Source organism: Erythranthe guttata, chromosome 1 (assembly GCF_056151865.1).
Source record: "Erythranthe guttata isolate IM_541 chromosome 1, IM_541, whole genome shotgun sequence".
NCBI lineage: Eukaryota > Viridiplantae > Streptophyta > Magnoliopsida > Lamiales > Phrymaceae > Erythranthe > Erythranthe guttata.
The window spans coordinates 13,535,418-13,548,605 of NC_142533.1; the positions used below are offsets into that span (position 1 = coordinate 13,535,418).

The following is a 13,188-nucleotide window of genomic DNA, read 5'->3' on the forward strand; positions in this document are numbered from 1 at the left end:
TGTACTTTAAGCACACTATATTTTTCTCAACTATATCACGAATAAAATGATGTTTAATATCTATGTGTTTAGTTCGTGAGTGTTGAACATGATTTTTTGAACTATCAATAGCACTTGAATTATCACAATATATGGTCAGGGTGTCACTGGTTAACCCATAATCCCCCAACATTTGTTTCATCCAAATTAGTTGACCACAACATCCTCCAGCAGCTACATATTTTGATTCAGCTGTTGAAAGTGATACACAATTTTGTTTTCTACTAAACCATGAAACCAGATTATTCCCCAAAAAGAAACATGCACCTGATGTGCTTTTTCTGTCACTAATATCCCTAACCTAATCAGAATCACTAAAACCTATCAAATTAGTATTAGTGTCTTTGAAAAACTGAATACCTAAGTCTACTGTACCTGCAACATACCTATAATCCTCTTCACAGCTTTAAGATGAGTGACTTTGGGATTAGCTTGATACCTGGCACACACACAAACACTAAACATAATATCAGGTATGCTTGCAGTTAGATACAGAAGACTTCCAATCATGCTTCTGTATAGGGTGCTGTCAACATCTTCAACAACATCGTCCTTGGACAGTTTTTGACTTGAACCCATTGGAGTTTTCACGTGCTTGGCTGACTCCAACTCAAACCTTTTAACCAGATTGAGAGCATACTTCTTTTGATTTACAAAAATTCCTTCACCTGTCTGTTTGATTTGGAGTCCTAGAAAGTAATTCAACTCTCCTACCATGCTCATTTCAAAAGTGTGAGACATAGAATCTACAAAAGACTGTAAAAGGTTAGCACAAGTAGAACCAAAAACAATATCATCAACATATATCTGTACAATAATGATATGGTTATTTGTTCTTCTAACAAATAGAGTTCTGTCTGCCTCTCCTCTGGAAAACTGTATTTCAAGTAAGAAGTCAGTGAGTTTTTTATACCAACCCCTAGGAGCTTGTTTAAGACCATGCAAAGCCTTCTTAAGCTTGAACACATGATTAGGTTTGGCAGAATCTTCAAAACCCTTAGGCTGCTCTACATATGCTTCTTCATTTAGAACACCATTTAGAAATGCACTTTTGATATCCATTTGATACAATTTGATTTTAAGAAAACAGGTTATAGCAAGAAGTAACCTAATAGATTCAATTCTAGCTACTGGAGCAAAGGTCTCATCAAAATCTATACCTTCAATATGAGTATAACCTTGTGCTACTAACCTAGCCTTATTTCTAACAAATGTACATTTTTCATCAGTTTTGTTTTTGAAGATCCACTTAGTTCCTATCACATTTACATGACTTGGTCTGGGAACTAAGTACCAAACATCATTCCCGATGAACTGATTCAGTTCTTCATGCATTGCATTGATCCAAAACTCATCCTTCAGTGCTTCTGCAATATTCCTTGGTTCGACTGAAGATACAAACCAAGTAGTTCCAGTTAGTGCACATTCAGAAGATAAATTTGCAAATCTTACCATATCTCTGTAATTCACTCTCTCTTTTCTTCTGGTCCTTATCCCATCAAAGATATCTCCCACAACTTGAGTCGAGGGGTGATTTTTCTGGATTCTACTTGATGGTTCCTTTCTGCAGACATCATGGGTTGGCTGCAATTCAGCTTATGTGCTCTCTGTAGGAAGTATTGAGTCAGATGTGGTAACACTTGGCTCAACACCCTCTTCTCTTGATACTGGAATGTTTATATCTGGAGCATCTGTGGCAGTAGTGTCTCCTCCGGTTGTTCCTTCAGCAATCAGGTCATCAACTTCATCTTCAGCTGTTTTACTGCGGAGATCAGCAAAATCATCAAATACCACATTTACAGATTCAACAATGGTTCGAGTTCTTAAGTTATATACTCTATATGCATGACTGTTATTAGAGTATCCCACAAATAAACTCAAATCATTTTTTGAATCAAATTTAGCTAGATGATCTCTATCATTTAGGACATAGCAAACACATCCAAACACATACATGTACTCTAGATTAGGTTTCTTACCATAAAGAGTTTCAACACACACAAACACATATTTTTTACCACCTAGACTTTCTACCTCTATAGGACCCATAAGATCCATATGTACAAGTTCAAAACAAATGGTGGTACCAACGTGTTCTAACACTTTGTATGGCACTCTAGTTTGCTTTCCCTTCTGGCACATTCCGCATATAGGAATGTCTTGATCTTGAGATCTGGAATTCCTCTTATGGAATTGTACTTGTTGAGCAGCTTCAGATTTTTGAAGTTTGTGTGCCCTAGATTCTGGTGCCACAGCTCTACTTCACTTACTCTTGAGCTCTTGCATGAGATGGTATCACCTGTTTGATAACAATTATCCATTGACCTGGAACCTGTCAGTACACAATGATTTTGATTATCAAACACAGAACAACAGTATTTATCAAATTGAACACGTAGATCATCATCACACAATTGACTAATTTTGATGAGATTTGACCCCAATCCTTCAACATGTAAAACATTTGAAAGTTTTGGAAGTCCCTCAATACTGAGTGTTCCACGTCCAACCACTTTGCCTTTAGCTCCTCCTCCATAGGTTACACGTCCTCCATTGAGTGTATGGTATTTTGATAGAAATTCTTTTGTTCCAGTCATGTGCCTAGAGCATCCACTATCAAAGTACCATGAACCTGAAATGTTAGCATTTAAAGAAGTGTATACTGCTTTGCACATAAGTTTACCTTTGGGAGTCCATATTCTACACTCCTTTTTGGTGAATTCTACCTTTTTCTTTGAGGTGTTACCTGGAGTGATGTGGCTCATTTTGTACAACATTTTGTCACTACTGAGTTTTTCACAAAATGGACGAATATGTCCTGGTGAGAAACAATAATGAAAAATGTATCCCCATATTCTGGACTCAGGAGTGGTGATAGTGGAATTCCTGCATTCTTTTCCATTTGAACCCTTCTCTTTTACAAATACAATTTCTTTCTTCTTTACTGGTTTGTGTTTCTTCACTTGTTTTTTGAACCCTAGACCTTCATTTTTGTTGTACTTTTCCAGTGACACAATCTCTTCGAGTTTAGTTGTGCCGATATTCATCCTCTTGATTGCTAGAGTTGCTTCCTTGAGTTCATCTTTCACCGTTGCCAGTTCAAGATCCTTCTTGGTGATACCAACCTCCAAATGTGTGATTGTTTCTTTAAGGGAAGAATTTTCCTTGTTGGCTGCATCTAGAGCTTGAGTCTTCTTCTCCAAGTCGCTGAACAATTTCTTACACATTTCTTCTTCATCTCTAACTACTTCTTTACTGGATTCTGCTACATTCAAAGAAATAGAGTTTAAACATGTATAATGATCATTATCTAACTCAGAAATTTCAGTTACTGAAAGTGTTTCAGAAAGTGTTGCAGCATCTAGAGAAACTTCTTGTGATTCTGTTTCAGAAGCACTTTCAGTGATATATCTGACACAAAGAGCTTGTTTAGTGGATTGTTGCTCCTCTGTCCGTTCAGGTTGCTCTGTGGAATAGATCTGTTCCGGGGCTGAGTTTGTCGATTTTGTGGAGAGCCATCTGGAAATAACTGTCTGGGCTTGATTCCACTTCGTCTGTATGGCCTATTGAATTTCTGAATTTGGAATGCCACATTGTTGAGACATTCCTCTGCATCATCATCATATTCCGTAGCAACTTCTTCCTTCTCTAGTTATGCCTGGAGTGCATTTGAGATAGCCTTACCTTTCTCCTTTCTTTGATCTTCAAAGTTCATTTCCCTAGACTTTAAGCTACCAATTAGGTCGTCCAGACGTAGGGATGATGTGTCTTTGGCCTCCTCAACTGCAGCAACTGTCATGCTGAATCTTTCTGGGAGAGCTCTCAATACCTTATTCACTAGTGTCTCATTGCTCAAAGGACCACCTAAGGATTGAAATTCATTAGCTAAATCAATCAATTTCTCATTGTATTGAGAAATTGTTTCGGTTTCTTCCATCCTCAGTCTCTCAAATTTGGAAGAGAGTAATCTGAGCTTAGTTCTCCTGACACTGTCTGATTCTTCACAATGTAGCTGAAGAACCTCTCATGCATCCTTCGCAGAAGTGTACACTGAAATCAATTTAAACATTGTTAAATCTACTGAATTAAAGATTGCATTTAACGCCTTTGAGTTTTGATTGGCATTTGATAGATCATCTGCTGTCCACCGTAATTCTGATGTTGGAAATACATCCCCATCCGCATCTATGATAGTTGGTGGCTTCCATCCAGTAAGAATAGATCTCCAGGCTCTCTCATCAATGGATTTGATGTACGCCCTCATCTTGCCTTTCCAGTAGGTGTAGTTTGTGCCATCAAGTACAGGAGGTCGCATGGAAGCAGTCATCTGAGTATCCATCACGAATTTGTTTCTGAAAAAATAGGAACAAACACTTAGTATACGTCAAGTGTTGGCTTTGATACCAATTGAAATAATTTTATGGTCCCGAATTCGTTTAATACAGAGGTGTTATCTTAAGTGTTGTGACACTTGAACAAACATGCAGCGGAAATATAAAAACAATACTCAGATCTAAAAATGTTCACAAGTAAAACTTGTGAACTTGCCTTTACAGGACGGAAAAAATATATTAAAAACAGTATTCCAAGAATACAAACAGAAGATGTACGAAAACTTCTTCCTTATGAATGAATCATTCTCATGATCATTCTTACATTCAAATCTAGAAACAAAAAAAGAAATATTAAAAATTTTAGATTTCAAAGAATGTACTCGTGAGGAGTACGTAAAGAACTTATGAATGAATCACTATCTTGATCATTCTTACAACCAAGTCTAGAAACATATATACTAAACAATCTAGACTACAAAGAATGTACTTATGAGAAGTACGTAAAGAATGTACTCATGAGGAGTACGTAAAGATTGTACTCATGAGGAGTACAACCAACCGATTCTTAAACACACTAAAACACTCATGTAATCTTTTCAGCTCTCGGTGTTTATTTCTTGGAATCGATCAATTTCCTTGAGTATTGAAATCGGTATTTAAAGACATTTCAAGCTTCCACTCCTCAGCCAATGATCTGCAAGAAAACCAACTAAAGAAGCACTCAAGAACATGGGTTAGTGGGTTAGTTTAGTAGTTAAAATAAAATCCACAATTTAATCCACTAAGCACTACTTAGCCCACTAAGTATTATACTTAGCCCACTAAGTACTATACTTAACCCACTAAGCACTACTTATTCAATAACTAAAATTTAGTTTAGAAATAAGAAGGTTAAAAACAAAATGTGGAAATAATCCACGTGTTTCACTTCGATTCCTCCAACCTCGGGCCCTTCTTCCGCCTCCCGCTATTTTTTCTTCCGTTGTAAACGAAATCCCGCAAAATAATACTTTTGCTCTAAAGAATTTATTCCTCCCTTTACTCACCATTTTCTCATCCTCCACTTTCAACAACATGCATTGAATCTTCTGTATCCTGACTTGCAACTGATCGACTTTTTCGGACCCTTTTTCCGCCTGCTCAGTTACTTTAATTCTCCACGTTTTTAGGGTCTCTCTCATACGAGGCGAAGCCATTTCATCTTTCGGGCACTCTTCGATATTCTTCCCGAGTTGACTGTTCAAATCCACTAAATACACTACCGCGTCCTCCGTTTCACAGAGCTCTTGTTTAACCGCCACGTAATCGATGCTCTTCGCCTTTCTAATCTTCTTGTTCGTCTCCAGTTTCATTCTCAGGTTTTCGACCGTCCTGTGAAGATTCTCGAGCTTTTTCGCATCGGATGAGAGTCTTTCAAGAATCTTTACGTCGTTCGATTCTTGATTCGGCTTAGTAGTACTGATTCTTCTTGATGATGATGACGAAAGCTCTAGGTTAACCACACTCAGCTCTTTCTCCACATCCGAATCGGTCAACAGAGGGTCGGATTTGTACTGCGATTTATCCCTTTGCCTCAACTTGTACGAAATTCTGCGCGAGTCTCCGACTGTCGTTTGGTCCCGATTTTTCCCGTCCACGTCAGCAGTTTCCCACATCTCGAGCATCAAATGATCGTCCGTTCTAACACTGCCTCTCTTCAGTTCTGAGCTGTGCGAGACAACTATATCGAGAGGGATATCTTTCATCAGCATCTTTGTTTTTCGGCTGCTATGTTTGTGCTTGTCTCTAATAAGACAGTGGTTCTTAAGCTTGTCATTCTCACTCGTACCAGGTTCTTGTCTTTTGCTATTATTCGATTCTTCGATCAACTTTCCAACTGCCTTAACTTTCATCTGCAATTTCTGCAAACTGGCAAGGGATTGATCTTCCGGAAGATCAACCCTAGCTTCTAGAAACTCTGTGTCTCGATTGTCGGCTGCTTTAACCTTTGAGCGAAGCAGTGCATTATGCTCGATGAGTGATATATCGTCTCTTAGTGAAGCTACAACTGGAGCATATGCATGCAATTGGGATTTCAATCCACTAATTTCGTTCTCCATTAAAGAAATCTTTCTTTTCAATTGGTCAATCTCCGTTGACTTTGAACCATCTTTTTCCTCGAGAATCCGACAAACCTCAGTTAGCCCCTGCACTTTATTTTTCAGCAAGACTTCATTAACGGACGAAACCTGAAGATCAAAGCAAAACGTCGATGCTTCAACTTCCCATAGCTCGAATTCGTTGCTCAAATTCTGCTCTCTAGTTTTATTTTCTTCTCTTTCTTGACGAAGTAAGCAAATTTCCGACTCCAAATTCTTGTTCGCTATGTTAAGGTTCTCGTTTTCCTTCTTCATTTCGGCCATTGTTGTGCACAGAGCTAAGTTCGATTTTTCCGCAGCTTCGAGCTTCGTTTCTGCATCGAAGAGCTTTGCTTGTGTTTGAAGCAAACTCTCTTTACCATTTATTACATCCTGGTTCATTCGAACATTGCATTCTCTGACCACATCCATCTCGATTTCCAAGCTAAAAACGGCATCTTTAAGGGCTAAATTTTCCGCCTTTTGCAACTCAAGCTTCCCTATCAACACACTCATTTCCTTTTCGAGGCTAACATTGACCTCATTTTGTCGGTTCAGATCTGCGAGAAGTAATTTCACTTCTTCGATTTTCTCTCTCCCGAAACTCCTCAAGACTTCAGATACATTAGCACATGATAAAAATTCAAGAATTGCATCCTCGTTATACCGATCTAACTTGTATTTTTCATCTTTCAGATCCGAAAACTTCTTCAACAAATACGTATTTTCTTGATTCACTTTCGAGTAAACTGCCTGTAAGGCATTATACGCCTTCTGCAAATCAGCTTGTTTGACACAAAGACTCCCGAATTCAGCCTCGAGTACAGCAGCTTCTTCACGACCTTCACTCGCATCCGACTTCAATTTCCCATTTATTTCCACAAGTTCATTTTTTTCGTGTTCGACACCACTAAGCTTCTCAGCCATGAGTTTCGACTCTTGCTCCAAGGGTATTTTCTGTGTCTCGATTTCGACGCCCTTTGACTCCAACTGTTCGAGAAGAGTTAAAAGAACCGAGTTTTCAACCAAGAGCTCTTGCTTTTCATCCTCGTATTCCGAAAGAGAACATTTCATATCTTCAATACTTTCAAGAATGCAATGCAAGAAAGTTTGTTCGTTTTCGACAACCTTTTCCTCAGGAGCAATTCCCAATCCCCTGAAAATTTGATATATTCCCAATCTCAGCCTCTCGATTTCATCCAATAGGAGCTCAGATTCAACTTGCTGCTCAAGACTTTCACCCTCCAGTTCGGATATCAATTTCTCCGCCAATTTCGATGCCTCGACGTGTTTTTGACACTCAATAATGAGAGAGTAGTTCTTCTCTTCCATATCTTTTATAAATTTATGCAAGATGGATATTTCGAACTGCGCTTTCAAAGCTTTATCGAGTTCTTGCTCTGTTTCCTTTTTCTTACACGTGTTCTCTTCTTTAAGGAGATTGATTTGATTTTCGAGCCCGGCCAATCGGGTTTCGCTCAAAATCTGAGAGCTTGTCCGTTCTTGATTTTCCTCATCCAACGAAACCTTGAGCTTTTCGACTTGATCGTGCATGTCTTCTTTCTCTTTCTTTAAATCAGTGTATTTTTCTTCCAACCCCATAAATTTTTTCTCCAAAATCTGCAGCCTTCTCTCCACATTTTCCAGCTTCGAAACTAAACTGCCCCTTTCGGTCAAAAGACACGATCTTTCGTTCTTGAGCAATTCGCAAATCTCCTCTAACCCTTTCGATTTTTCCCTCAAACCTTCGAGCTCGATTTTGGCGGTGGATAGTGAATTCTCCAAAACGGCGTTTCTTCCCACTAAACTCTGCATATTCTCGGTCATGGCTTGTAATTGAGACAGAATAGAAGTTTTCTCAACAACTAGAGCAGTTTTTTCTCCGTAAATAAATTGGCCCGATTCCAACAATGCGTCTTCAATATTCTCTAGCTTCTTTTACATGATTGCTTTCTCGTTTCTGCCGTTTTCGCATAGTTGCCTCAGCTTCGAATTCTCCTCGTTCAAGCACTTAATCGAAATCAACACACACGTGGGGTCGAGACCTGCTTCTTCCACTTGCTCCACTAAATCCCGATAGTGCCTATTCAACCCTTCGATTTCTTCTTTCAAATTCGAAATTTCCCTTTGAAGAGAAATAGTTATCCCAATGTGGTACGAAACTTCCTTTTCGAGCCTTTCCTTAATCTCCCTCAAACTAAAGATTTCATTCTGCATACTCTCCATAGAAGAGTTCGTTTGGCTCAAACTATCGTTTTCATCTCTAACCTGCCGAATCTCTTCTTCCAAGCAATTTTTGCTAGCTTCAGTTTTTTTCAGCTTTTGAACTACATTTTTGAGCTCAAGCGTCAGAGCCATTTGATCATATCGAGATTTAGAGTGCGAATTTTGCAGAGTCTCGAGAGTGGCTTACACTTTTTCGTGACGTAAATGCTCGTCCTTTAAACGCACTTCAAGACTCTCCAATTCGCCCTGCTTTTTTGAGAGTTCTTGATATTTCGCAGCAATCTTTTTCACAAGATTATCCGCTTCGACTCGCAGTGATTGATTCGACTTCTCGAACAGAGCACACTTCTCTTCGGTAGTCTTGAGCTTCGCATTTCCAATCGAGACTTTATCATTCAAGCTTGATATATCTTTCTCGAGCTTGGATATAATTTCCAGGCAGCACTTGTACTGTAGGGCCGAAGCTTCTTTCTCCTTGTTCAGATCAGCAAACACCCTTTTCAGTTCAAAAACTTCAGCTTCAGCTCTCTCGGCTCGTTTCTTAAGAAGGCTGGCCTCATTTTCGATTATAGAGATTTTGTTCTCCAACTCCGATATTTTTTCGAGGCACTGTTTGTACTGTTGCATCACCGTCTCCTTTTCGAGCTCTAATCCCGACATTTTATCTTTTAGGGTTCGAGATTCACTTTCTGCTTCAAACTCTTTTTCATCGAGCCCCTTCGTATCTTCTTGGAATTTCGAAAACATAGCCTCGAGATCAGATATCCTCTCCAAATACTCTTTCTGCTTGACCAGTCCAGCATTCTTTTCAGCCTCTAATTGAATGAGAGCTTCCTTCAAAGCTTGGGCTTCGATTTCAGCTCTTCCCGATTTTTCTTGTGCCTCATTTATCTCTCCCTCGATTTTACAAAGCTTTACAAGACATTGTTGGTACTGGAGTAGCACATCTTCCTTTTCAGCTTCGATATCCAAAAGGGCTTTCTTTAGCCCTTCAACTTCATTACTGCCGTTTTTTCTTTTGTCGGAAAAATTTGAACTTTGAAGTATTTCGTGCAATTGCTTCAAACCCCGTTTTTTCAACCCTGCATCGGAATCTTGAAGCAATTCGTCAGCATCGAACAATGCATGCACGCGTCTTTTTATTTCTAGTGTGAGAGGTTCAGTTTTCGAAGGCGAGTCATCACCAAGTTCGAAAGGTACTTCTTCGGGAAATGCCTCCGATATGGTTCGATGGGCTTGGCGAAGTTCACCCGTGGCGTGGTTGTACCTTTCTGCTAGTGCACGGTAAGCTTGGTAGAACTCCTCCACAAACTTCATCAACTCGGGCCGTTTCTTGTAGTACATTTCGGCCCGCCTTGCGAATCAGTCCGCATCCGCTTCTATGAGCTTGATCATCGATTTCACTTTGCCATCCATATCTGTGAGATTTTCTTGGAGCCATCTTGAATTTTTGGGGCTAATATGGCTATCCCACCACCACGAGTACATTCGTCTAGAATCGCTATTCGACAACTTTGCCATCCTTTTTTTTTTGGGGTCATTAGCAATAAACCCTTCATATAGATAAGAAATGGTGATATTGTCCACCCCTTAAATCTTTCTTTGTGATAACCCACTAAAATTTTTATTCCCAATTCTACCCTTATGTCAATTAACATAATTATTCTCAATTATTCCTTTTTTCTCTCTTTCCATAACAATAATCTAATTCCTTCCTTAAAATCTGCTTCCAAATCCCTAAAAATTTGCTACCAAATAAAAAAATGATTTTTTATTTTCTATTTTTTATTATTATCGAATTTCATGTGGCCATTATTTATTTATTTAATATTTTTTTAATAAAAATATATTTTTATTTTATTTTTAAAATTTTTTTTAAACAAAAAATTGATTCTTTTCTCGACAGATTTACAAAGCCGAATATGACTATAGGTGACTATATTAACTTTAGTCATATTATTTTTTATACTGCAGTTTTTCACTTTTTCATCTTAACAATTCCGATTATATAGTATGGTATAGTTATGTTCACCAAATTATATAAAACAACGAAGGTTCCTTATTGTTTACGAAAACAATCCAATCAACATCCACACAAAAAAATCACAATTTGAATCTAGTTATTCGAAGTCAACTTCAAAACGAGAAAATAGAACATATTCGAATATGACTACCGTCGTATTCAATAATAGTCATATTCGAATATGACTACAATCATATTCAAACAATACATAAATATGACTATAGTCATATTCGAATATGACATAGTCATGTTACTGCTACTGTTCAGATCTGAAAATACAATTTTCAGATCTGAAAAAAAAAAAAAAAAAAAAAGGAGAAATCGAGAAAGACATAAATATGACAATAGTCATATTCGAATATGACTATAGTAATGTTAATACTGCTGTTCATACACAAAAAAATGGGAGTTGACGAGGTCTTCATAGACAAAATCACCCTGGCATATCTTCACCCCAAACGACCCTCCATACTTCAACAGAATCATCAAGGTTGATGACATGATGTGCAGCACTACAAAAAAACATGAGAATGTGACTACTATGTGAATAATTTTGCTGAATGAATCTGCACTATTCTTTAAATGCAATTCATATAATATTATGTGAATTCAATTCAGCCACAACAAACACATTGAAACTCACACTAACATATCAAGTAACGCAAAAAAAATTACAATAAGATCACAATTTGAATCATGTTATTACAAGTCAACATGAAACGATAAAATGGAACATATTCGATATGACTACAATCAGATTCAACAATAGTCATATTCGAATATGACTATAGTCATATTACTGCGGTTGTTCAAATACAAAACTGTAATACAGATCTGAAAAAAAAAATCAAAAAATTTAGAAATAAAATACACACACAAAACAATATTTCACACATACACATACAAAACACACACACACAGATACATTTCACACACACACAGACCCACATACAAAGTTAAGAAATAACAGTTTCACACATACACATATACAAAACACACACACAGATACAAAACACACACACACACACACATATACATTTCACACACACAGAGACCCACATACAAAGTTAAGAAGAAACATTTTCACACATACACATATACAAAACACACACACAGATACAAAACACACACACACAGATACATTCCACACACACTCTTTAGTCGCAATATTTCACACACAGATACAAAACACACACACAGACCCACATATCCATACATATATGACAACATGAGTTTTTGGGGAGGTTTGACGGCAGAACCCTAGGCGGCGGCTGTGATCGGCGGTTGGGTGAGTCGATAATGGCGGTGGTGTGAAAAGAAGGGAGGAGGGCGGCGACGCCGGTGGAAATCTCGAAGGAGAACGGCGGCACTGGTGTAAATCTCGATGGATAGAGGCGGCGGTTGTGCTATGCAAAGAAAAAGAAAAGAAAGAAAAAAGAAGAAGAAGGAAGAGAACAGAGAGAGAGTAAACGTGAGAGAGAGTGTGTGTGAACGTGAGAGTGGTACAAAGAATGAGGAATAAAATTAAAACCCTAACACATAGGGGTATTTTAGTCTTATCATATCTGATAAGGGGGGTCTCACTAATTTAAATTGGAATTTGGGTTATGGAAAAAGTCTTTAAAGTCAATTGGGTTTAAATCAAAATATTTTCCAAATGAGGGGGGTATTGCATATTTCCCCTTTTTTTTTTATGGGATGATCACTTAATTAATAACACCAGCAAATAAAATTCCGGAAAACAAGTCACCAATATTCAGTATATCTTATCGAAACTCAAGTCTCGAATAATCGAGCAATTAAAGCGGCCGCCGCGAAAGAAAATTCCGGAGAGAAGAAAATCAAACGAAAAATTAGGGAGATGCTGTATCGGAAGGCGTGATGGATAAAACAACGACACTTGCTTTTTAGTTTTCTCTCTTTAGATTTCGGTCGAGTTCAGCCATTATGGAGATATTTATTTCCAGATTTTCCTCCTTTGTACTTCATCGATTCATCAGATCTGGATTCCAAGCACAAGATTTGAGCCCCTTTCTTGGTTTCCCGTTAAAAAACTCCCCAAGAAATACAGTGAACCGTTCTTCCTCGATCCCGCAGCTCATTATCTCCAACCTCATGGAGAAGATCCAAAAATTCAAATCGTCTCACGTCTTAGCTCGAGATCCATTCCCACAGACGGCGCCACTTGATTTGCTCCAAAATGGTCGAGACGATGACGTGGGATCCTTGGAAGATATTTTGGATGATAGCTCGTCGGGGATTCCGCCGGAGGGGTACCTGCAACGCCGGGAGGGGTTTCCCGGCGTAGAAGCTCCGACGATCAAGTCAGTTTTTATCGAGAGATAATCGAGTGTGATATGTAAGAGAGAGCATGGAAGTGATAAGTTGAGAGTAACTCATATTTATAGGTGAGGATACTTGATGGGTAAGAAATAAGCAAACTTGCCCT

At 38.3% G+C, this 13,188-nt stretch overlaps 1 pseudogene across 1 annotated transcript; it reads right to left on the reverse strand.

Annotated features, from left to right (window-relative positions):
• Positions 1-1,635: 1,635 nt before the first annotated feature.
• LOC105976426 (protein NETWORKED 1B-like) lies at positions 1,636-10,270 on the reverse strand (annotated as a pseudogene). Its single transcript, XR_016033339.1, has 5 exons — positions 5,317-10,270; positions 4,061-4,089; positions 3,724-3,903; positions 2,339-2,371; positions 1,636-1,793 (listed from the first exon to the last, which is right to left on the reverse strand). The product of XR_016033339.1 is annotated as a protein NETWORKED 1B-like (transcript).
• Between the last annotated feature and the right edge of the window lie 2,918 nt (positions 10,271-13,188).